A 26,720-nucleotide genomic window follows, 5' to 3' on the forward strand; every position below is an offset into this window, starting at 1 on the left:
TATGGAAAGGGAGAAATAGCAACTCTACAGTGCAGAAACCTGGCAGACACTATCTAAACCTCACTATGTTTACATTAATATCTTATCCCCTAAATATGTAATGAGAAGAGTATGTCACCTCTGTGGCATTCTCAAAAAACCATAACCATAATCTAATCATGATTAGAGATTAGATTAGAACCTAAATTGAAGGACATTCTACAAGTCTCACCAGTCTTCTCTAAAACTGTCAAAGTTTTGAAAATCAAGGAAAGACTGAGAAAATGTCACAGATTGGAGGAGACTAAGCAGACAAAATGACTAAATGTAATTTGGTATCTTGGACTGGATCCTGAACAGAAAAATGACATAACTGGTAAAATCCACCCAATAAAGTTCACAGTTTGGTTAGCAGTACTGTATCAGTGTTAATTTCTTAGTTTTAATAAAGTGTCATGGTTATGTGATATGTTAATATTAGGGAAATCTGGGTGAAGGGTATATGAGGATTCTATCTTTGCAACTCTTCTGTAATTCTGAAATTATTTCAAATTAAAAGCTAAATACAGACAATACTAGGTGCTAGAGAGATGTGGAACAACTGAATACTCTTTTACATTGCTAGTGGGAATGTAAGAAAGTACAGCAAGGCCCTTCTGGAAACAGTTTGGCAATTTCTTACAGTTGAAAATTTTCATATAACCAGGCAACCCCACTCACTATGTTCATAAAAGCCTATACATGTACATTTTAAATTTTATTTATTTATTATTTATTTATTTATTTTATTGGCTGTGTTGGGTCTTTTTTTGCTGTGTACGGGCTTTCTTTAGTTGCGGTGAGTGGGGGCTACTCTTCGTTGTGGTGCACAGGCTCCTCATTGCCGTGGCTTCTCTTGTTGCAGAGCACGGGCTCTAGGTGCGTGGGCTTCAGTAGTTGCAGCACATGGGCTCAACAGTTGTGGGTCACGGGCTTAGTTGCTCCGTGGCATGTGGGATCTTCCTGGAGCAGGGATTGAACCCGTGTCCCCTGCATTGGCAGGCGGGTTCTTAGCCACTGCGCCACCTAGGAAGCCCCTATACATGTACATTTACAGCAGCGCTATTCGTAATCACCAAAGAATCTTAAATGGATAAGCAAACTGTGGTCCATTCATACAATGGAATTCTACTCAACAATTAAAAGGAACTAACGCACTGATAACACACAACTTCAATGAATCTCAAAAGCAATAGGCTGAGTGAAAGACGCCAGTTTCAAAATATTATATATTGCTTGATTCCATTATATAACATTCTTGAAAAGACAAAACTATAGTAACTGAGAATAGAATAGTGGCTGCCAGTGAATAGGGGTGGGAGGCTGGGTAATATGAGGGAGGTGATATAATTGTTCTGTATCCTGGTTGTGACAGTGGTTACTTGAATCTTTGTGTGTTAAAATTTATAGAACTGTTCATACAAAAAGGAATCAGTTTTACAGTATATTAATTAAAAAAATAAAATTAAAAAAAGGGGGAAAATCCTATCATATGCTGTATCCTAAAACATAGGATAACATGAAGAACTTAAAATACTTACAGGAAAAAGACTTAGCAAACTGATACAAGAAGAAATGAAAATCCTGAATATCCAGCCATTTCCATTTCGATCAGCATTGCAACTGGCTATCAGTTTTCAACCTCATTCTACCCTAATGTCTTTCTACTGCACAGCTTAACATTTCTATAACACTTTTTATGGACCTACTCCTGTTCAAAACTGAGAAAAGCAGTTTGGCTGTACAGGTATACTGGATATTTGATCTGCAGCTGATTTTTAAAGATGTTCTCCAGTCTTGCATGTACATTTTACCACATCCATTACTGACACCAGAGGTAAAACAGTCATACTATCATTTCCCAATGAGATGCGAAGCCAGTCAATATGTGTGAGAGATGTTTTTCTGGAGCCACAGAGGCCATGTAATTTACCAATGTGATGAGTACAGTGCTGGACAATCCTTGATGGAGCTACAGAAACAGTTCAGTACTCTATTACTGAAAAACATGAACCCTGGATTTATAATGTATCATGAGGTTGTAGAAAGAACAGGAACACTGGAGCCACTGAGACCAAATATGACCTAGGATCTGTCATTTAACCTATCTGATTACAATGAGGAAACTGAAGAATATAAGGCATAATAGTCTCTCCCTCTCCCTCCTTTACAATCATGGAAGTAGGTTACCCAGGAGACAATCATAGTGCCTGCAGGTGATCAATAAGCAATAATTAATAGGGTGGGTTGTCCTAGCTTGCTAACAAGAGATAATAGGCTGGAACTGAGGGCAGCAAACATTTTCCAGCTTCCAATTCTAAAGAAGTGTGAATGCCTATGCCTGTACTGCTCCTTGGGATTTATATTTATCACTTTTAAACCTAACAAGTCTAAGAGCTAGGTAATACCTTTCCCACTTTACAGAAGGTGAGTGAGCAATTTTTACAATGTCACAGAGAGGTGGTGATTTTAAAATATTCTGTCTAGATTCACAGCCTCTTCATTCTGCTTTATAGCAAATATTTATGTTCTGTTTGGCTCACACAGTATTTTTTTCTTCCAATATTTTTTCATATTTATTTATTTTATTATTATTATTTTTATTTTTTGGCTGCAACAGGTCTTGGTTGCGATGCACGAGCTTCAGAGTGCGTGGGCTCTGTAGTTTGTGGCATGTGGGCTCTCTAATTGAGGTGCGCAGGCTCAGTAGTTGTGGTACGCAGGCTTAGTTGCCCCACAGCATGTGGGATCTTAGTTCCCCAACCAGGAATCAAACCCGCATCCCCTGCATTGGAGGGTGGATTCTTAACCACTGGACACCAGGGAAGTGCCTTTTCTTCCAATTTTAAAAACTCAGATAAAATCCACACAACATCACATCCATCATTTTAAAGTGTACAATTCAGTGGTTTTTCGTATGTTTGTAATGTGCAACTATCACTCCATATGATTCCAGAACATTACCTTCACCTCCAAAGAAAGCAATATCCCATGGCACTCACTCCTAATTCTCCCCCACCTCTTAACAACCACTAATCTGTACAGGAAAGATTTGCCTATCCTGGACATTTCATAAAAGCAGAATCACACAATATGTATCCTTGTGCATCTGGCTTCTTTCGTTTGGCATGTTTTTAAGGTTCATCCATGATGTAGCTTTACAGTAGTTCATTCCTTTTTATGGCTGAATCCACTGTAAGGATATACTACATTCTGTTCATCCCTTCATCATTTGATAGACATCTGTTTCCACTTAATGGCCATTATGAATAATGCTACTATGAACATTCTTGAGCAAGTTTCCAGTGTTTTTAAAAAGTGCATCAGATATTAAGTTGAATTATGTGTTAAAGATTTTCATAATAAATACTTTTAAGTGTGACTTGGTTGCCAACACTAAAAACCAAATTAACCTTCAGTTTCTCATAAGGAAGGAGAAAGGCTAGGTAAGTCTGTCTTTTTGGTAACGACTCTGCATTCCTGTACTGACAAAATCACTTGGATCTGCTGACGGTGATTATCCAACAATGAGCTCTAAAACCAACCTAATGGAAGATGCCACAGATAAACCTGGACAACTCTATACATTTATCTTACTGGCTCGACTCCTGCAGGTATTTCAGTTAGCAATCCCTGCTCTATACTAAATATATAAATTTATAAATATATAAATAAATTAAAAACTATATATTTTAAAAAGGTAACTGGGGAAAAACATGGGCAAAGAAGACTTTCAGCATTAGCAGATGCAACAACGAGCCCATTTAAGCTCTCAATTTAAGATCATTTGCTCCTTGATTTAGTTTCCATTACTAGTCTAATTAAAAAACAAAAAAACACCTTGGAGTACTTCGCCATGTGCCTTTTGCGAAATAAGAAATACAGAACTGACCATAGATTTACAGAAAATTTCTAACGATCAAAACCCCTTCTTTGTAATGTGCACACTTTGCTTACCTCTTCCATCCAGCACTGTCATCGTACTGTTTACAGAGCTACTGCTCTAGTTAAACAAAGCTCCAAAGGCAGAGAATAGTGCCTTTGTATCCTCAGGAGTCTACCACAAAAACTGACATACAGAATATCATTCAGAAATATTTGTTGAGGGACTTTTCTGGTGGCACAGTGGCTAAGAATCCACCTGCCAACACAGGGGAAACGGGTTCGATCCCTGGTCCTGTAAGATCCCACATGCCTCGTGGAGCAACTAAGCCCATGAGCCACAGCTACTGAGCCTGCGCTCCAGAGCCCACAAGCCACACCTACTGAGCCCGCATGCCTAGAGCCTGTGCTCCGCAACAAGAGAAGCCACCACAACAAGAAGCTCACGCACTGCAACAAAGAGCAGACCCTGCTTGCCGCAACTAGACAAAGCCTGTGTGCAGCAACAAAGACCCAATGCAGCCAAAAATAAATAAATAAATAAGTTAAAAAATATATTAAAAAACCCCCAAAACTATGAGGTACCACCTCACACCAGTGAGAATGGCCATCACTAAAAAGTTTACAAGTAACAAATTTTAGAGAGGGTGTGTAGACAAAAGAGAACCCTCCTACACTGTTGGAAGGAATATAAGTTGGGTGTAGCCACTATGGGCAACAGTATGGAGTTCCTAAGAAAACTAAAAATAGAATGATTCTGCAATCCCACTCCTGGGCATATACCTGAACAAAACTATAATTCAAAAAGATACATGCACCCTTATGTTCACAGCAGCACTGTTCACAATAGCCAAAACATGGAAACAAACCTAAATGTCCATCGAAAGATAAATGGATAAAGATGTAGTACATATATACAATGGAATACTACCCAGCCATTTAAAAAATTATGCCATTTGCAGCAACATGGATGCAATTAGAGATTATCACATTAAGTGCAGTAAGTCAGAAAGACAAACACCATATGATATCACTCATATGTGGAATCTAAAATATGGCACAAATGAACCTATCTACAAAACAGAGACAGACTCACAGACATAGAGATCAGACTTGTGGTTGCCAAGGAGGCGAGGGAGAGAGGGATAACTGGAAATTTGGGATTGGTAGACGCAACCTACTACATTTAGAATGTATAAACAACAAGGTCCTATTGTATAGTACAGGGAACTGTATCTAATCTCCTGGGATAAACCATGATAGAAAAGAACATTTAAAAAAGAATGTATACATGTAAACCTGAGTCACTTTGCTGTAGAGCAGATTGGTACAACACTGTAAATCAACTATACTTCAATTTAAAAAAGAGAATACTGTGACAAATAAGTAACCTGTATTAAAAATAACAAGGGGAAACTTATTTGGACTATACCAATTATTTCAAGATGGAGTTCATCACTGAGATCAGAGGTCCATGAACTCCCTAAAATATATACAAAGCAGCGTGTGCAGGTACATTTTTTGAAGAAAAGATCAGTAGCTTTCATTACAGGCTCAGATAAATCTGTAAACCCCAGGAGAATTAAGAATCGCTTAATTAGACAAAAAGAAAGGCACATTTTTTAACTCTGCGAAATATCAATTTTAAAAGGTTAACTTGATGGGAATTCCCAGGTGGTCCAATGTTTAGGACTGCACTTCCACTGCAGGGGGCACAGGTTAGATCCCTGGGTCAGGGAAAGATCCCACAAGTCATGCAGCAAGAGAAAAAAACAAGGTTAACTTGATAATTTACATAAACACTAAACAATTAAATTTCTCAAGTTAAGTATATCCCATTCTTTCCTGAAGAGGGGAAGACAATGTATCCTAGGCTTCAATTTATGTTTCAGCATGAGACCCACGCCTGATGAATGATTAACAAAATGTCAGCTTCAAAAAAGATACAGTGGCATTCAGAGTCAGGTGAGGACACCAGTTTTACACACGGGAACTGCAGTTTTGCTTTCCGTTACTGCTTAAAAAAAATACAACCTTGAATTTCTTTACAAGTGCCCAAACTTTAATCATTTAGGCTTACATTTTAAAGTTTATCCCCTGAAGTACACATGGAAAGAGAATTACTTGAAGGCCAGGGACTTTAAAATGGTTTTATCTAAATTTAATGCCAAGACTATTTTGAGACTGGCATCCCCTTGAATCTTAAAACTGTTAAGATACTCAATTACTGAACTTTCTAAATTAGTGCTTACAGCCTTTTAAAAAGTCAAAACACAAAGAGAAAATATATGTATGGCAAACTTGTATAAATGATCAAGACCTTTGGACCTAAGGTCATTGGCTTGGAGGCCCTGTACCCTGCACAAATGGCCAAAAGGCTGAGGGGACCAGAATCTCAGCACATCTGTAACTCTCCCTGATATAGTCCACTGGCTGAAAAATTCTGTTTTAATTAACGTAAAGAGATCATGAGCTGAAGAGTCAAAATCCATGCAAGTAGGCTGAGAAAACTATCAATATTTCATAACTCCCCTCTATTTCAAGAGATATGCAATCACCTTTGCAGCTTCCAAGTATAGCTCACTAATATAATTACCATTTCTTCTGGGAGATCATCTATTTGGAGGTCACTGGCACAAGAAAACAAAAACAACAAACACAATCTAAACCTCCTAACTCTATAGCTCGAAAAAATAAGCCAAAAGAAAACGGGCTCATTGTGAAAATGAATATAAGATCAAATGAAACTATCTTTTTTCCTCTACTTTATCAAACTAATGCCATATAAATAATGGTGTTTTTGTTTTTTTAATTGGGGAAAAATACACAGGTCAAAAAGGTTAACAATTAGCTCCTTGACAGTTCCCCATACCCACGCCAACCCTTAAATCCCAAGACTCCAAGTGCACACTGAATAAGCAAGAAAACTACCTGTTCAAAGCCAACAGCATAAGTTTTTTTGGGCCCTGTTAAGGGTCTGAATTCGGAATATAAATATTCACAATAACACCTGATAACTTCATGAAGTTATCAAGTTGCTGCTCACATAAACCTGCAAGATTTTCAAGACATTATAATCTCAACATATCACTGGGCCTTGTTTTTATTCCCATCTATAAAACTTACAAGATTTCTGCTTAAAAGACAATACACTCAAGTATTTCCATAAAACAAACCAGCAAGTATGGAATCACCAAGAAAGTAAGCATTTGAGCCTTCTGTGTGAATTTCATTTCTCCACCTTTAAGCCAGAAAAGGAATCAAAGTGTCAGTGTTACATAAATAACACAGCAACAGTGGGAGGTCTTCCAATGAAGGGATGCATTATAAGAAAAAACCCAAGCATGGTAAAGAATCTGAAAAAAAAAAAAAAATCTATATATAAATATATATTATATATATCTCTGAATCACTTTGCTGTACACTTGAAACACTGTAAATCAACTATATTTCAATAAAAACAAAACACAAAAACCCCCAAGCAGTTTGATTCAAATTAACACGATTATACCTCAAACACTTGGCATAAGTTTGAAGTACAGTACTGTCTCCAATACAAAATATAATAAATGATAGGCAAAGAAGCTATCATCTTGTATCTTTCTACCAGGCAACACAAGTGAAATAAAGTCACAATGTGAAACTTTATTCCACTGGCCACAACCCTCTGGAACCAAAAGATTCATCTGCCACCTAGAGTAATCTAAAGTATAATCCATCTATGTATATAATAACTATCATTTGAATGCCTCATAAACCAGGCATAGTATGAAATGTAGATTCCCATTTTAGAAATAAACATGGATTCAGAGGTTAAATAACCCTCCAAAAGTCACAGAGCCACTAAGTGGCAGAGGCCAGATCTGAACCCAAGTCAAATGTTAGGTTTCAAAGTCTAAATAGGTTATTTTTACTAATTCAACACTATTTCCCCAATTCTGCACACTGATTCAACAATAGCCTACCTTTGTAATACTACAATGACATGGATTGCTTTAAATGTGGAGGCAAGGTGAGGGATGAGAGACTATTTCCACGACCTGGAGTCTTCATTATTCTCTTATCTGAAAGGGCTGGCCTCCAGGCCACAGTGGTATACAAAATCAGGTTTGAAAAGATGGAAGAACAATTCCCAAGACAGATGGCTATTTGTATTCATCCTATAGAGAGTCAGAAATACACAGAGTAAAGTACTGATAAGGCAGGTTCCTGCTCTGCCTAAGGAGTGTATGTATGATTTAAGAATACAGAGCAAAGAAAGCAAGTTAGTGGATTACCTGAGAGAAGACACAGAGGACATTTTAATGCAGGAAAAAGTTCTCCTCCAAACATATCTCTAACACACAACACACAAGTTCATTCCCAAACTGTGATTAAAGAACCACTGGGAATAAGATCTCTGATCCCAGGTTCACAAGTCTATAGGTGAGCAAACCTTGAACTTGCCCGGAGGCTGAGATGGGAAGATTCACTTCTCTGTGTAGAAAGAGAACCCTAGATTCACCAAGACCAGATAATCACTCTGGCAATGTACACTGTAGATGAGTAACTGAGGCAATCTACACTGGACATGCGCTACATACTGACCCACCCCTCAGCAGCAGCAATTCAGTTCCTCACCAACCCAGCAGGTCACACCAGAAACAAGAAGTACAGGTCAAAAGGCCTCACTGACAAATACGAACTCCTGGCAGTAGAAAATGAAAATAAAGAGTAGCAGCACTGGCAATGAACAGCCTATCTTCACTGACAGGGAAGGGAAAGGCACCTGGCATTTTATGAATTATCTCCTTTAATCCTCAGAGTTTTCCCTGAGATAACATTACCTGGCATTTTAGCTATTAATCCTTACAAGAATATTCTGAGGTAAATACTGACTTCCATCTTACAGATGAAGAAACAGAAGGCTAATAAATAAGTTGTCCAAGGTAGTTGTTATCCTAATTGCAGAGATGACAAAATCCAGGCTTAAGAGTAAGTTAAGTAACCTTGGTTACTTAACCCAAACTTGGTCTGTCTCACTCCAAAGCTGGAGCTCTTTCCAACTATCCTGCTGCCTCCCTCCCCAAGTCCCCATAGTAATCTCACTTAAAGAATTCCATTAAGAATGAGAAATTCTCAATCCACTGCCCACCAAATTTCTGCAGCTATTTCAGAAACTATACCTAAGATACAAAGCCAATAGGAGTTTTCATAAGAAAACACTCCAGAAAGCTACTAAGTACAGAATGATATACGCATTATTACAAAATGTCACTCAATTCTAAGTTTGAGGTCAGGGATAATCTAGAGATCCTTAGCACAGCACCTACCTGAAACACAGCAGGCACTCAGGGTTTGTTGAAAGAGTAACATTGTTTGACTAGTTATAAATTCAATAAAGCCAAATAACTATTTTGTACTTTCTGATATGACATGATTAAATTTTTTATTATTTTTAAAAAGTTTTATTGAGATGTAATTCATATAGGATACAATTCACCCCTTTAAAGTACAATCCAAAGGGTTTTGATATATTACAATATTAATGTCTTAAATTTGTGGTAAAACATAGTTTGCCATTTTAACCATTTTTATTATTTTTTATTTTTTTAAGAACTTTTATTGAGATACAGTTAACATACAATAAACTGCATATAATTAGAGTGTACTATTTGGTATCCCAATCTCCCAATTCATTCCCCCCCAACCCTCCCCGCCTTCCCCACTTGGTGTTCATATGTTTGTTCTCTACATTTGTGTCCCTATTTCTGCCTTGCAAACCGGTTGATTTGTACCATTTTTCTATATTCCACATATATGTGTTAATATACAATATTTGTTTTTCTCTTTCTGACTCACTTCACTCTGTATGACAGTCTCTAGGTCCATCCATGTCTCTACAAATGTCCCAGTTTCATTGCTTTTTACAGCTGAGTAATATTCCATTGTATATATGTACCACATCTTTTTTATCCATTCATCTGTTGATGGACATTTAGGCTGCTTCCATGACATGATTAAATTTTTAGGAAAATAATTTACCCATTCATTTTTAACAAGGTTGCTTTCTTTAAAATTACAGAACACTAATGAGACACCTAAATTGAGAAATGCCCATTATGCCTTAGTCATAACTTCAGAAAAACTTCGTGTTCACTTTTCCAAGCAGATTAAAATGTTTCAGCTAATAAAAACCTGTCAGAAAAATCCACAAGACCAGAAACTGTGAAAAGAAAAAAGTAGTCAATATAAAGGTATTTAAGATGTGACACATATAAAATTATAAAACATTATTCTAAGTGCAGCCTGGTATTTAACCCTAAAACCCTCACTTCAGATAACACATATCATCGTTAACGTAAAAAAAGCTTGCCCACCATAGTAACTGTTGCTAAGTACATTTTTTATGTCTAAGGCTGAAAGACACAGAATTTGTAGAAACCCGTGAAATGTCACTCCTAGTATGATACTGTTAATTCTTTCACCTTAAACTTTTAAAAAGACTCAGTCCTTGATTTTTATAATGTGAAGAAAAAGAAGTTTGGTCAACAAGTTGGTCAGCTGCAATCTACCCTGGAGCATACCAAATATTTAAGAAAAACTACCAGTTGTCTATAACCCAATGTAAATATTTGTTACAATTATAAATGACAGCAGTTTCTTTTCTTAATAATCCTAAAGGAATTCCTTCATTTGAAAAGCTAGCCGGCCTAGATTTCTCTCTAATAAGAAACAATGAAATGATATAGTACTATTTTTGAAATTATCCATCTTAGTTCAAAGAAATTTAGGTGTATGAACACACTAACACTCTTGTGAAACAAACTTGGCCCAAGTCACCCAATGAATTGTGACAGAACAAGGATCAAATCCAGTTTCTCATTTTAAATCAAGTATCACAAGCATTATCTTAAAATGCTAAATAAGTCCATACCAAATCCAATGCCAAATCATATCATTCTCAGTTTATGAACTTGTACAAACTGTATTGTAATATTTATGTAAAAGTTGTCATACAGATGTCAAAACAATTATCATAAATGTTATAACAGTGAATATCTTTTGGGCACTTACTGTGTTAGGTACTATGCTAAATGTGTTACATGCATAATCTCAACTAATCCTCACAATGACTCTCATGAAGAAACTGAGGCACAGAGAGATAACCTATCTAAGGTAAACTCTAGAAAAAGCACAAGACAGGAGTACACAGGGATATAGTTTAAAAGTCCCCATTGCCTGGACCAGGATTCTAGGCCAGCTGTAGGGCTGAGATACTTGGTTTAGTCACAATCTTCATGTGGCCCAATTTCCTTTACTCTAAACCTAAAAGTCAAACAGATAATCACAAAAGTCCTTCATACCCTGAAATGTTCTAATTTTGTAATAATCTTTCTATTTAGGTAACTAACTCAAAGAGAAACTTCTTTCCTTCCATCCTCTGAAGTTCCTTTCACTGAAGTTGAGTCCACATTTTATGAATCTAATCAATAACATTCTGACAACAACAACAAAAAAGCCTTTCTTAAAAGCTAGAACTCTATTCTGCAATTATGATTTCCAAATCTTATTATTTTTTTTAAACTGTATTGGCTTTTTTAGAAATTTAAGTATAGTTAACTTACAATGTTGTAATAGCTTCAGGTGTACAGCAAAGTGATTTAGTTATACATACATACCCAAATCTTATTCTTAACCTCAAGTGACAATGACAGGGAGAAAAGACCTTACAACTACTTTGGGTTGGGGTGAGAGGTGTGAAAGAACAGACAGACTGCTGTATATAGGTGGTTATCAATTCATAAAAAATTATCACCCATTTCCATCTCTTCTAAAAAATAGGAAACAAGTCTTTAAAAGTTCATCAAATAAACTCAATGCTTTATTCGGCCAATAAAAACAAATGAGGGAATTATCCAAGACATTTATTATAGGCATGGAAGAATCATCAATTTATAGAAATTCTACCAAAACAGCCTAAAGCTCTAGAATCTACATTTTACTGAACCGGTCATTTAGCTCCTTCAAACTGCATCTAATGGCAACAACAGGATGCTTAAATATCTAGGGAAGAGGTCCAGGCTCCACTCAACACCATTATTCTGTGAAGTCTTCCAGGACCAAATCACTTTACAGAATAATCTTTGCTGCCTTTGTTCTCTAGAAAATAATCCCGCAAAGATTCTTAAATAAAATCGGCAAAATGCCTCTAATTAGTTTTTTTTTTCCTTTTAATTTTTAAATTTTCAAATTAGTTTTCTATTGTTGCTGTAACAAACTATTGCAAATTTATTATCTTACAGTTTCTAAAGGCTAGAAGTGAGGCAGGTTTGGCTGGATCCCCTACTTAGGGTCCTGCAAGGCCCAAAATCAAGCTCTTCGTAGGACTGTATTCCTTGGTAGAAATTCTGGGGTGGGGAATCTGCTTTCAAACGCAGACTGTTGGCTGAATGTGGTTCCTTGCGGACGTAGGACTGAGGTCCCTATTTCCTTGCTGGCTGTCATCTGTGGCTGCCAGCATTCCTTCTTGCGCTTTCCACATGGCCCCCCTCAGTAACGGCAGGTTGAATCCCTCTCATGCTTCAATTCTAACTCCAGCTGGATAAAGTTCTCTGCTTTCATGTGAACACACCAGACCTACCTAGAAAATCCAGGATAATCTTCCTATCTTAGGATCCTTAAACCACCATTATATCTGCAAAGTTCCTTTTGCCACAAAACAGTAACAAATTCGGATTCCAGAGGTTAGGGCACAGATATCTTCGGGGAATCATTCTACCTAACACAGCCCACCCTATTGGCGCCAAAGACATCTCTCCCAAATGCAGAATACACCGATTCTATCCTAAGGTCTCATTCCATTAAAGTATCACCTCAAAGTCCAAAAATTTCATCAATTCAAAATTCCCAAATCTCACCATCTAAATCAGGTGTGGATGAAGCTCTGGGTATAATACATTAAGTGCAACCCCTGGAGCACAATTCCTAAAAAAAAACCCCAACAACAACAACAATAAAAACCCAACAACCAAGTTACTTGCTCCCAACATATAACGGTGAGACAGGCATAATGCAACAGTTATTGACATTCCAGTTTAAACAGGGAAAATATAAAAGAAAGCAGGGAAAATATAATAGAAAGCAGATCCATCGGTCCAAAGCAGTTTCAAAATGTGGGCAAACTCCATCCCATTTCAAAGCCAGGGAAAACTCTTCTGTGGCCTTTGGCTCCACCTCTTTGGGCTCTTGGTTCCACCCCCTGAGTCACTCTTTTTTTTAATGAAAAGGAGCACATTCACATTTGGGTAGTTTTACCACCCTGCTTCCTACCAGTAAAATTTGGGGGTGGGGGTGGGGGAGGGTTGTTGTTTAACTTACTACTCTGTGTTTTTCAATCCAAGCTGTCAGTTTTTGTAAGTATAAAACACTCAAGAACCTAGTAGGCTTTACACGAGTTTCACAGGAGCTCAATGAGACTCACACCCACAAAAAACCAGGCTGTACCTTCAATACTTTGGAAATCTCCTCAGCTAAATGCCCAAGTTCATCATTTATAAATTTTCTTTTCCACATGACCACATGACACAATTTTAAGCTTATTTGCCACTACGTAACAAAGATCTTCTTTCCTCTAGTTTCTGATGTACACCTCACTTCCACTTGAGCCCTCACTACTTCTACTAACAATCTGTTCTATCATGCTCAAAATTTTGCTGGCCTCTTCGACGGCCACTTCCACATTTTTAGGTAATAGTACCTCATTCCTGGTACCAAAATCTATACTAGTGTTCCACTGCTACCATAACAAAGCCACAAACATTGCGGTTTAAAACGAAAGAAATTTGTTATCTCACAGTTTCTATAGGCCAGAAGTTGGGTGGGCTTGGCTAGGTCTTCTGCTTAGGGTCTCACAAGGCCAAAATCAAGGTGTTATCCTTGCTGCAAACTGGGGAAGAATCCACTTTCAAGCTCATTCAGGTTGTTGGCCAAATTCAGTTCCCTCGTGGTTATGGGACTGAGGTCTCCATTTCCTTGCTGGCTGTCAGCTGGGGTTGGTCTTTGCTACTAGAGGCACCCCACATTCCTTCTCATGCTTTCCATGTGGCCCCTTCTAGCAAGAGCAAATGGAGTTCCTCTCATGATTGGATTCTCTCTGATTTCCCCTTCTGCCCCATCTCTCTTGACTCCTAGCTGGAGAAAGTTCTCTGCTTTTAAGGGCTCATGTGATTAGATTGGGCCTACACACTAAATCCAGGATAATCTTCCTATTTTAAGATGTTTAACTTTAATTACAACTGCAAAGTCCCTTTTACCATGTAACACATTTACAGATTCTGGGAATTAGAATTTGGGCATCTTGGGGGTGGTGGTGGTAGTCATTCTACCTACTACAGACCCAAACCCTACATAAGGCTTTAAACTCAGTTCCCAAAGAAAACGTCTCCTTTCTCCAAAGAGTATGTAAAGTAAAGGTATGTGTTCAGACACAGACAATGGTAAAATCAAGGATTCACCCTGGAAGAGAGTGACTAGGCAACAGGAGAACTAAAAATACACTGTAAAAAAGAAGCTACTTGTTTCATGGCTAAATAGCTAGGAAATTAACCCATTAGGTAGAAACTAACCTACTGCTCCCCCCTTAATGTGTGCTTCTCTTCTCTACTGCACTCCATATAAGAGGATATAACTAGGCATGTTTGGTTTTTGCATTTAAACAAGTTACCTCAAGGTGACCTAATTTTGTAATCAGTTGATTAACGAATCTAAGCAAACTTCAAATATTTTCATTCTTTCTTCAAGTCATAACCCTCCCCCAAAAGTAAATGAAAGTCAAATACTTCAAAGTCACAGAAGGACAAACCTGCCCAGGTAAAACTGCAGGTGAACTTTTAAAAACGACAGGAGGGAAAACTAGTATTGGTCCTGGTCTTTCAGCTCAAGGTTCACCAAGCCAGTTATGCCAAGTGACTTACAACAAAAGAAAAACACCTCAACAACTATAAATATAATACTCTGAAGCTTTGTCTATTGTCACATTACTGACTGTAAACTTTACTTAGATTGGAGGAACTCCATATATACCAGCTAGTCCCTTTAATAAAAGTGACAAGTAAGGTCTATCAAGCACTTACTACCTGCCAGGCACTGTGGTAAGCACTTGACACAAATTATCTTATTTACTCCTCACCATAAACTTACCATCTAGGAAATATTATCACCCCCCATTTTACAGATAGGAAAACCGAGGTTTACAGAAGTTAGGTCACACAGGTAAATAGCAGTGGCACTTGATTTGAGAATCCCGTTATTTACTGCCGCTCCTTAGATGGAATGGGGTCTTTGAACTTTTAGAAAAATCTTCCCTTTCTAGATTTCTTTTCATTTCCTCTTCCCACACCCACTTCTCAATAGAATTTAGCAGTGAAAAGATAATCAGGTCTTTCTCAATTAATCTGCCACCTCGTTTCCAGAACTCTTTCCTTCCCACAATAGCAACTGTCAAGAAGCAACTTCTCCTGACCCCGACTTTGCTTCCCAAAAACAAACTATATAAGCTCCACCCTTCACCTGCCAAAGCTAGAAATGTTCCAACGCTGCAAAAAAAAAAAAAAAAACAACAACAACAACCGAAAAACAAAAACAATATAAAAGTCTTACTCTTCAAAAGGTCACAAACTAACATGAATACTCTTAGCCAACCTTTCATTCTACATACCGTTCCTCTTCCATCCAGGTTCCCAACTAACCCTTAACTCCAACTCCACCCTTTCTGCCCCACTTCGTGGTCCCCTTCCCCTTTATCCTCAGCGACCTCGCCGCGGGTCCCCTCCACCTTGCACCCAGTGTGCAGGTGGGAAGCCCAACCTCGCCCAGAGGGACCTTAGAAGGCCCCCGCCACAGCTGTTCTGCTCCGCGGGAGGGTCCACCCCAGCCTACACTGCAGGCATCAGTCCCCTAGGCACCCTCCCCCAGCATCCCCCCCCTGCGGCCCCACCCCTCAAGCTCCCTTCCCCCTCTGGCGACCCCCTCCTCCAAGTTGCCTCCTAGTCCCCGCCCCAGCCCAGCCCTCTCCCCCGCAATAAGCTGCACTCTCGAGAGCCAGTTTCCACCCTCATATCAGCCTATGCCCCCAAGCCTCACTCCCCGCCCTGGGGGGTGGCCCTGGGCCTCCCCGATGGGCTGCAGGGGCCTCGGCTGGTGTGTGTGTAGAGGGGGGGCAGGGGAAGGCGAAGGGCCGCTCGGGAGTCTGCTGGAAGCGCTGAAAAGCGGCCGCGCCCCGCTGCCCCATCCTGGGCCCACCCGCACCCCCCAACGACCTCGCCGGGCTGCTTCCACGGTACCTGTGGTGGAAGCGGCAGCGGCGGCGGCCGCTCTCCCCTCTCCTCACACAGACAATATGGCGGCGGCGGAGGAGGAGACACACGGCTCGGCCGCCAGCCGCAGGGACCAGAGCGAGGCTGCAGCCGCCGCTGCCGGAAGCGGAAACCCCCTCCGACCGGGAGGCGGGGCGGGACCGCTTCCGACTCCGCCCCCAGCGGAATCTAGCAGAGTGCGGCCATGCTGGGGTGTCTCATTGTAGCCCTGGGGGTTCAGTTTCGGACTGGGGCGCAAAATGAAACAAGTTCTTAACGTAAGCATAATAAGGAGACTTGAAATAATTAAGCGCATTTTATTTCAGTGACTGTACGAACTGACGAGAGAGAGAGCACGAACCTCCCACTAAGTGTGCAATTGGTTTGCCCCGAGATAAGATGGCGGTCCCTAGGTTTCATGTAGTTCACCCAGTAGGCGAATCCTACCAGTCTGCAAGCCGGCCTGCCTTTCTTGGAAGGAAGCATGCGCGACCTGCAGAGCTGGAGAGCGAAGCATTTTGGGAGTTGAAGTCTCCTACTCCGGCCCCTCGTGTAGGGTTGGGGTTCCAGCAGCACGTTTTTTTCTACTCAAACTTCGAGTTCCGGAAAAAGTGAACGAAAGTCGGACCCCGGGAGTGGTGTGGCGCAGCAGTCGAGGAAGTGACGGTACTAGCCCTCTAGAGACTGAAACCCAGTTCCTGCCTCTTACAGGAGTCCTTTCCAGAGCTGCCATCCAGAATAAACTGTTTTCTCCCTTCGATCTGCCTCCCTCCACCCTGCTTGCCCAGGCAGCTGCCCGCAAGGCAACTATCGGGCACTTTCTACCGTGCAAAACCGATCGTGACGCCCTCTTGGGTAAAAAGCTCCCAAGTCATTCCTTTGTGCACCACAGATAGCCCAAACTCTCGTCTTGACATCCAAGTTCCTGCATAATTTGGACACTCCCGCCACCCAAGCCGCCTCTTCTGCCCCTCTCATTTCAATTTCCTGAAGCTCCCACCCACTAAAACTGCAGACTATTCCTGGAACTTGTCTGTGTTGCCTCCCTCCCTTTGCACTGGCAGTTACTTCTATTACTGTCACCTCCTGGACTGGCTAACTTATGTGTGTCCATCGAGCTAACCCAGGGGTCCTTTCCTCTCGGGATCTTCCCTCCCTGTAGTTCCCCCAGAGACCTAGGCACCATCACTCAGCAACCTGACTGGTCCCTAGCCAGCCTGTTCCATCAGACTGTGAGCCCCCAGTGGACAAGGATGAGTCTGATGATCACGTTGTTCCCTGCAGGCCCTGCTAAAAGCTGGTGTTTGTGTTACTGAGAGGAATTCAAGTGTTAGCCTCACCTCTGGTAGGGCAGAGCTGTGAGGTCTGGAACAAGAGTGAGAAGGCTGGGCTATTTTGGTACCTGCTTTTATCCCTGAGCTGCCTCAGAATAGCTGCTTGACCCAGGGATGGGCCTCCCACCCTCTCCAGCCCTCCTTTCACAACTCACCGGCTGACTGGCACCTCTGCTCCCCAAAAGACAATCTTCTCCCCTGTGGGATGGGCTGGTGGCAGCTGCAGACATACAGTGATGGCCTCAGGGAGGTGGCCATGACCTTTTCTGGGCCTCATCTGTCAGACAGGTCTGTGGCATTTGACCCCAATGGCCTTCCACAGAAATGGCTCTCTGGGTGCCCTCAGGCTGGTTATTCCTCCGTTATGGGTCTTGGTTTCCCCACTTGTGGACCGAGAAGGTTAGACAAGATGATTGTAAGATTTCTGTGAGGCCATCTTTCAGGAAATGAGGACTCAACCTAGCTTTTGGACCATGTCTTTTCAGCTCTTGTGGCTTCTTTCCCCCATCTTTATTCACATTTATTCAATTCACAGTTGTTAATCACTTGCCATGAGCCAGACAGTGTACTAGGTGCTGGGGATGTGGTAAGAGCAAGACAGATACCAATTCCTCATGAAATTCACCTTCTAAAGTGATAAATAATGCACAGGCAAACAAATGAACAAGTGCTATGAAGGAAAAAGATAAGTAGCTGTGAAAAAGAATGAAAGAGGAGAGAACTTTAGCTTGAGTGGTTCAGAAGTTCCCTCTGAAAAAAAAAAACAAAACAGTAAGAACAAAAGCCCTGAGGCAGGAAAGAGCTTGATAAGTTTGAGGAAGGAGGCGAGGGTGGCTGAAGCACTGTGAGTGAAGGAAAGAAAGTTAGGAAATATGATGGGAAAGGTGGCCAGGCATTCAGGCCATGATTAGGAGTCTGGAATTTCATCTGAAGAGTGGGGATGAGTCCCAAGACAGCCCTCGCACCTTTCCTAAGAGCTCAGCCCCTCCTATAGCCTCAGTTTTTCATTCTTCTACCCAGTTCTAGCCTCCACCCCTGACGTCATTCATATGGGTTAGGGATGGATCACCCAGGCACACACATACAACCCTTCACACTATGTAGGACACAGTTGAGACCCGACCCCTGCCATCTCCCAGGCCATCCTGGTATAGGTCTCTGGTTCCAAAAAGTTCTGTCTCCAGTGTTCACTGGTTACAGAGCCTCCAAAGACCAGCTCAGTTATCTTTATTTTATTTATTTTGGCCACCCCGTGCAGCATGCAGGATCTTAGTTCCCAGACCTGGGATCGAACCTGCAACCCCTGAGGTGGAAGTGCAGAGTCTTAATCACTGGACTGCCAGGGAAGTCCAGCTCAGTTATCTTTAATACTAACTCTTCTTGACCCCCCATAGCACAACTCTCAGGCTAGACTTCCTTCAAACAACAGTAACAACAGCCACAACCACAGTTGAAATGTTCATAGTACTTCTCCTGTGCCACACACTGAATGTTCATCATCTCATTTAATCCTCACATCAGCCTGATGAGGTAGGAATTGAAAGTATCCCATTGTACAGACGAGGAAACTGAGGTTCAGTCAGATTACAGGACATGCCCAAGGTCACATGCAAGAGATAGAGCTTGCATTCCAACCTGGACCATATGCACTGCATAAGAACCTCAGCATATCAGCTTTCTATTGTTGCTGGCTTAACAAATCACCCCAAAACAGAGTGGTTTAAAACAACAATAAAAAATAAAAAATAAAAACAAAACAAAGTAAATAAATAAAAGGACAATGAGAGACAGCTCTTTTCTGCTGTATATGGTCTTGCCCAGGCTTACTCCTGCATTTACAGTCATTTAGCAAGCCAGCAAGCTCACTAATCCTGTATGGCCTCATTCACAGGTCTGGCAGGTGCTGCGCCTGCTGGCTTGAGTGCAGGTTCTTCTCCATGTGGCTTCTTCAGCAAGCTAGGTCAGGCTTCCTCATGATGGCCTCTGAAAGGAAAAGAACCAAAGCAGCAAGGCCTCTTGAGGCCTAGGCTCGGAAGTTCTGTAGCATCACTTTCACTGCATTTTATTGATCAAAGCCTGTCATGTGGCCAGCTCAGATTCAAGGAGACTGGAAATAGACTCCATCTCTTGATGGAAAAAACATCAAAGTCATATTGCAAAGAGTCACGTGTGGGGGTGGCGGGATCATTGTGGCCGTCTTTGTAAACGACATAGCACACCAAGTGACCATGGGTACAGAACTGGTAAAGTACATTATGGTACAGCTAAACATGGCTAGATTAACAAGGAGAGCTGATGTGTTTTGAGCACTTAGTATGTGTCAGACACTATACAAGATGCTTATGTGTATTAACTCATTTAGTCCTTACAATAGCCGTGTGTGACGGGTACGTATTTATCCCCATGTACAGATTAAACACACCAAGTCTCAGAGAGATTAAGCCACCTGCAAGGTCACACAGCTAGTGAGTGGCAAAGCTGCTAAAAGTGATGAGGATCGTTTAATTTCTGGATATGGAAAGCTGGCCTATTATGTGATAAAAGGTAAGAGACAAAGCAAAAGTTTGGTGAGAACACATTTTAAAAACACACTTAAAAATGGGTATGTGTATATCTATTGATATTATATAGTTTTAGACAAAGTTCAGGAAGGATTTTCCACAGACGCTTAATGGAGCTTATCTAAGGAGAGAGGACGAGGAGGGAACTTTTACTTTAAACACTTCTGTCTGCAGTGTGAATTTTTTGTTTGATTTTTTCTTTATAACAAACGCATTTTTATTTTGACACCCAACAAAGAAAAAAGCATTTTTAAAATGTTCTTCAGCTTGTCTCTCCCTTCTGTCTTTCTATTTGATTTTTACATTTACTGTTTTCCGTGTTTTTGTTTGTTTGTTTGTTTGTTTGTTTTCTTTTTTGACATTGCCCCATCCCAGCCCCTTATCAATTCTGGCCTGAAGTTTCATGACTACCGTCGGGGGTCCTTCCTCTCTCCCCCTCCCATGTGCTCTGCATATTGCTACTGGAGGAAAGTTTACTAACTACCATGTTCCCTTCTTGCTGAAGAGTTTTCAGGAGCATTTTATCGCCTTCAGAGAAAGTCCAAACCTCTTGGCCTTGTGTACGTGGCATGTGTGAATGTGACCCCGAGTTGGTTGGATTCCAGCTCTGTCGTTTACTAGCAGTATAATCTTGGAGAAGTTATAGTATTTGACCTCTCTGATCTTAGTTTCCTTATCTGTTAAGAAAGAAGAGAGAGAGAGAGGGAAAGATAGAGAAAGAAAGAGAAGGAAGAAAGAAAGAAAAGGAAGAAAGAAAGTGAGAGAATATAGCATGGCGTATGTTTTTATTTTTTTCCTGTTAGGATAATATGCTGATTGCATTTTTTTAAGGTTTCTATCTTTTTTTTAATTGAAGTATAGTTGATTTACAATATTGTGTTAGTTTCAGGTGTACAGCAAAGTGGTTCAGTTATATATATGTATATATATTCTTTTTCAGATTCTTTTCCATTATCAGTTATTTCAAGGTTGAATATAGTTCCCTGTGCTATACAGTAAATCCTTGTTGTTTATTTTATTTATTTAAAAAGTATTTATTTATTTATTTATTTATTTATTTATTTATTTATTTGGCTGCATCCAGTCTTTGTTGCAGCGTAAGGGATCTTTCATTGTGGTACGTGGGCTCTTCCTTGCCATGTGTGGGCTTCTCTCTAGTTGTGGCACGCAGGCTTAGTTGCCGCACGGCATGTGGGATCTTGGTTCCCGACCAGGGATCAAACCTGTGTCCCCTGCGTTGGAAGGCCGATTCTTAACCATTGGACCACCAGGGAAGCCCCTTACCCATTTTATGTATGGTAGTGTGCATCTGTTAATCCCATACTCCTAATTTATCCCTCCCCTCTTCCCCTTTAGTAACCATAAGTTTGTTTTCTATGTCTGTGGATCTGTTTTTGTTTTGTAGGTTCATTTGTTTTATTTTTTAGTTCCATGTATAAGTGATATCATATAATATTTATCTTTTACTTCACTTAGTATGATAATCTCTAAGTCCATTCATGTTGCTGCAAATGGCAATATTTCACTTATTCTTTTGTGGCTGAGTAATATTCCATTTTGTGTGTGTGTGTGTGTGTGTGTGTACAAACACACATACACACCATATCTTTCTTATCCATTAATCTGTTGGTGGACACTGAGGCTGCTTCCATTTCTTGGCTATCGTAGATAGTGCCACTATGAACATTGGGGTGCAGCATGACCTATCTTGCAGCAAATTAGATTACTGTTCAATGACTCAATCTTTCCCCCAGTCAGGACTGATTGACACTGCCTACTCCATTGATATTAGATGTGGCCACACAATTTGCTTTGGCCAGTGGAATGCGGATGAAAGTGACAATGTGCAAGTTCCGCCTAGGCCTTAAGAGATCTCTCATGTTTTTGATTGCCCCCTTGGAATTTCCACCTCTGCTGTAAGCATGGGGCTGTCATTAGTGCATTCCATCTTTTGAAACAGAGTCCCAATCAAAGTTGCCATAGGATAGTTTGTATTAATTTTTTTTTTTTTTGGCCAGCAGCACCACACAACCTGCGGGAGTTCCCCAGCCAGGGATTGAACCCAGGCCCCTGGCAATGAGAGCACTGAGTCCTAACCACTGGACTGTCAAGGAATTCCCTGTATTAAATTTTAAATTGTTATTTTTTCCCCATGAACTCTGTGTCTTTTGAATGTCTGGAATATAAATAGGTAGGAAGAGAATGCTCTGTGTCAATTTAGGGAAGCAGTAGCTTCTGTCCAAATCCCCACCATCAGACAGGCTGGTCCAGAAAAGTGAGAGACACATGTAGTAGCCAAACCCAGCAAAGCCCAGCCGAGATCAGCCAAACCCGGATGACTGCAGATGAGAGAGGGAGAAGTCAAGATTTGCTGCTGTAAGGCACAGACATTTGGGGTGGTTTGTTATGTAACATTATTATTATGATATACCCACCTCATAGGGCCCTTATTAGGATTAAATGAGTGATACAGTAAAGTCATTAAAAATATGCTAACATATAGCAAGGGTACAGTCAATGTGAGTGATTATTATTGAGGGTGCAATTGTGAACAAAGCAGTCCCTGTTCTCACAGGTCTCCTGTTTTGTGGAGAGATGTATGCTCTGTGAGATGGGGGTGAGTGCAATGGAGAAAAGTAAAGCAGAGAAGGGAGAAGGGCGTGCTTGGTGTAAATTCAAGTAGGTTGTCAATGGAAGCCTTGCTGGGAAGGTGATTCTTAAGGAAACACCTGGAAGAGGTGAGGCAGGGAGTCACGAGTGTATATGGGAGAAGATTGTGCCAAGCAGAGGATGACCGTAAAGGGGACTCGTGCCTGGCAGGTTTAAGGAACAGCCAGTAGATAGGTTGGCTGAGCTGAATAAGCGAGGGGAAGATGACATCAGGGAGATTCCCCTGGGACTAGTTCGTGCACGCTTTGTGGGTCATTGTAAAGACTTTGGCTTATGCTATGAGTGAGGTGGGTCCCACTGGTCCCACTCCCCCAGAGAGAGGACAGGACCTGCTTTGTGTTTTTACAGGATCTCTGTAGCTGCTGGGTGTACAATAAATGGAATATGAATGAGGGCGTAAGCAGGGAGACCAAATAAGAGGCTACCACCACAATCCAGACGAAAGATGGCAATGGGTTTGAACCAAGGTTAACCTTGGGGGTTATTTTGCAAGTAAAGCCAAAAGGACAGATTGAGTATGGAGTGTTTGAGAAAGAAAGGAATTGAGGATGACTCCAAGGTGTTTGCCCAGAAGAATTGAAAGAAGGAATTTGCCATTAACTGAGATGAGGAAGGCTGTAGGAGGAGAGCTTTTTTGCAGGGGAAAGGAGGGGAGAATTAACAGTTTCATTTGGAACTTCTTAAATTTGAGGCACCTATCAGACTTCCAAGTGGAAATACCTAGTTAGAAGTTGCATGTAGGGATCCGAGCCCTGGCTGGAGTTATAATTTCAGGCTTGAAACTCTAACCCCGCAATATGACTGTGTTTGGAGATAGGGCCTATAAAGAGGTAATTAAGATTAAATGAGGTCATAAGGGTGGGGCCTTAATCTGATAATCCTTATAAGAAGAGGAAGAGACATCTGAATGCCCCCCATCTCTTTCTGTGTGTGTGTGTGTGTGTGTATAGAGAAGAAAGGCTATGTGAGGACACACAAAGAAGGTGGCAAACCAGGAAGAGAAAACCAACCTGCTGGCACCTTTATCTTGGCCTTTCAACCTCCAGAACTGTAAGAAATAAAAAATAAATTTCTGTTTTTAAGCCACCCAGTCTGTGGTATCTCGTTATGGCAGCCTGAGTAGATGAATACCAGAGTCATCATTGTGGAAATGGTTTTTAAAGCCGTGAGACTGAGTGAGGTCTCCAACAGCATGAGCATAGACAAAGGACCAAGGACTCTGACCCTGGGCCCCCAGCATTAAGAGACAAGGAACCAACAATGGAGCCTGAGAGGGAGAGGCTAGTGAGGTAAGTGTCCTGGGAACAAAGCAAGGAAAACAGTTCAAGGGGAGAATTGCAGATCTGTGTCAAATGCTGCTGAGAGGTCAGGGAAGAGGAGGACCAAGAATTGATTTAGCCAAGTGGAGGGCGTTGTTGCTTTGACAGGGAAGAGTTTAGGTAGAATGGTGTGAGCAAAAGCCTGATTGAAGTCAGGCTAAGAGAGAGTATATAAAGATTAAGATATAAATACATACATACAGACACACATAAGGGGCAAGGAAAGCTCTTAACAGTAAAAGGCCAACTAATAAATGTAGAAAAAGAGGAATTAGAAGTTTACCATTTGGCAACCACACTAGTAATAATTGTTTCAGGAGAGAATCATTAATGGATGCTGCCATAGTGGATTAAAGTTTGACAAGAAACAGGATATTCGCATAGTCTTAGAGTATCTCCTCACAAGATACTTATTAATTATAAAGGGTGAAATAGTAACTTTACAGTGGAGACCACATCAACCATGGAATGAAGAGAGCATCACCAGTAATGGGGCAAATTGACCTCATGACCCTCCTCATGTGAGGCACTGAGTGGGGCATAGCATCCTTTCAGTGGTATTTCTGCCAAAAATGCATAACTGATTCATGAGGAAACATTAGACAAACCCAGATTGAGGGCTGTTTCTGCAGAATGACTGGCTTGTACTCTTCAGAAATGTTGAGGTCATGAAAGACAAAGACAGCCTAAGGAGCAGTTGTAGATTAAGCAGATTAAAGGGACACAAGAACTAGAATGTGATGTGAGATCCTGGACCAGGAACAAATTGTTTTCACTTACTGTAAAAGATATTAGTGGGACAACTGGTGAAATCTGAATAAGGTCTGTAGATTAGATAATTGTATCTGTAAAAATTTCTGATTTTGGTTATTGTAAGAGAATGTCCTTGCTTTTAGGAAATACCCATTTGCTTTTAGCAATAAAGGGAATCCTGTCTGCAACTTACTATGAAAGAGTTCAGGAGAAAGGGGAAGAGAAAGAGAGAAAATGATACAGCAAGGGTGGTAAAGTCTGGGTGACTGGTATTTGGTTATTCTTTGTACTATTTTTGTACCTTTTCTCTAATGGAAGAAGAGACATGGAGGCAGTAGGTACAGAAAATTTTTGAGGTGTTTTGCTGTGGAACTGAGGTTGGGGTGGTAGGTGGAGAGCAAAGTAAGGTCAAGAGAAGTTACTTAAATGCAGAAATACTAGCATGTTTTTTATGTTGATGAGAATGATTCAGTAGATTGAAAATGATGATGATGCAAGAGGCAGAAGGGAGTAGCTAGAAGAGAGAGAGAGGATACGATCTGTGCGCAGTGGAGGGTGGACCATGGCTTGGAGCAAAGGTAGTTGGTCCCTAGTCACAGAAGAGAAGGCAGAGTATTTACAAGTGGGTACTGGTGAGGATAGGAAGGTAGCTGTATAGTGGAAGTTTGTGGAAGTATTTTCTGATTGCTACAGTTTTCCCTGTGGAATACAAAGGCAGGTCCTCAGCTAAGAGTGAGAATGGAGGAGAAGGTGATGGAGGTTTGAGGAGAAAAGAGGAAGGAATTGCCTGGGGAGAATGAATGGACAAGGGAACGGTAGCGTAATTATCAGGCAGAGCTGAAGACCCCATTGAGACTAGCCATCATGTCAGTAAAGTCAGAGCAGCCCACATGGTGGTGTGTTGGTCCTCAGCCACATTCCATCACAGGGGAGCAAGCACAGAGGGACAGAGGGTGTCAGTGAGTGGGTTGTTAGCCAGAGAGGGGAGGGCCATCTCAGGGGTGTGCAGTACATGGGAATAATGCTGCCCTGTGGGCTTTTTGTTTGTTTGTTTTGTTTTTAGCAATTGTACTTAAATGTAGTTTAATGTGCTTTTTATTATGTTTAAAAATATTGTTCTGGGAAGGGTCCGTAAGCATCACAAAACTGCCAGGAGTCCGCAGCAGGGAAAAAGTCAAGAACACCTGTATCTTACAGACAGGCCGCTCCACCAGCAGGTCCTGGAGAAAAGACCACAAGGAATGGAGCTGCCACGGACTCTGGGGACACGGGGGTGAGCAGAGCAGGCTTCAGTGGCCACTGAGATGGACATTGTCATCACAACCTAACCTACACCCTCTCTAGCCTCCATGCGGATTCTTAGATGGTGGTCCACATCTTTCACGCCACAAACAGTTTTGAAGTGGCAACATGGACAGCAGCAGTTGAAGGTCCTCTCCCCAAGGGTCGCTGTTTGTTCCTTTGACTCAGGGGGAAGAGCCCTGACAGGGGGTTTCTGGGTGTCATTGCTGTCAGTGGAGGGAGAAGTTGGTTTTGGAACACTATTATCTAGTTTTGAAGCCGGCTGCCCCACCACCTCTGGGGCCTCCTCAGCGAACTCCTGGCGCTCAGGCTGCAGTTCCTCGGAGCTAAGACGGTGGGGCCTGGCCTGCTTGTGCCGCGACATGGTGTGAGGATCGGGGCTCTGGCGGGTCCCTGCGACTAGCCAGCCTCACACTGCCATGTGGGCTTTAATCAGCGAGCAGAGAAGTGAGGACAGAGGGAAGAGGTGGTGGGCTCAGTGGGTCAGAGGTCCCAGTGAGGGTAAAGGGTCATTGGTGCTGGAGTATTGGAGACAGTGAGCTGGAA

The 26,720-nt window shown here is 41.3% G+C and overlaps 1 protein-coding gene and 1 long non-coding RNA gene across 4 annotated transcripts in view; one reads left to right on the forward strand and one right to left on the reverse strand.

Moving 5' to 3' along the window:
* The window catches only part of CSNK2A1 (casein kinase 2 alpha 1), a 52,524-nt gene extending 36,158 nt beyond the window's left edge, over positions 1-16,366 (reverse strand). Inside the window, exon 1 of one of the 3 annotated variants that reach the window (XM_057701652.1) lies at positions 16,224-16,366. The gene's annotated coding sequence lies outside the window, so the exon portion shown is untranslated. The remainder of the gene's footprint in view (positions 1-16,223) is intronic. The other 2 variants (XM_057701650.1, XM_057701653.1) reach the window with 2 other exon arrangements.
* A 416-nt stretch (positions 16,367-16,782) lies between these two features.
* Positions 16,783-23,777, forward strand: LOC130832612 (uncharacterized). The gene is made up of 3 exons (XR_009048334.1): positions 16,783-16,901; positions 19,981-20,113; positions 23,751-23,777. It is a non-coding gene; the product is annotated as an uncharacterized LOC130832612 (long non-coding RNA).
* Positions 23,778-26,720: the final 2,943 nt, after the last annotated feature.

This window comes from Hippopotamus amphibius, chromosome 12 (genome assembly GCF_030028045.1).
Source record: "Hippopotamus amphibius kiboko isolate mHipAmp2 chromosome 12, mHipAmp2.hap2, whole genome shotgun sequence".
Lineage (NCBI taxonomy): Eukaryota > Metazoa > Chordata > Mammalia > Artiodactyla > Hippopotamidae > Hippopotamus > Hippopotamus amphibius.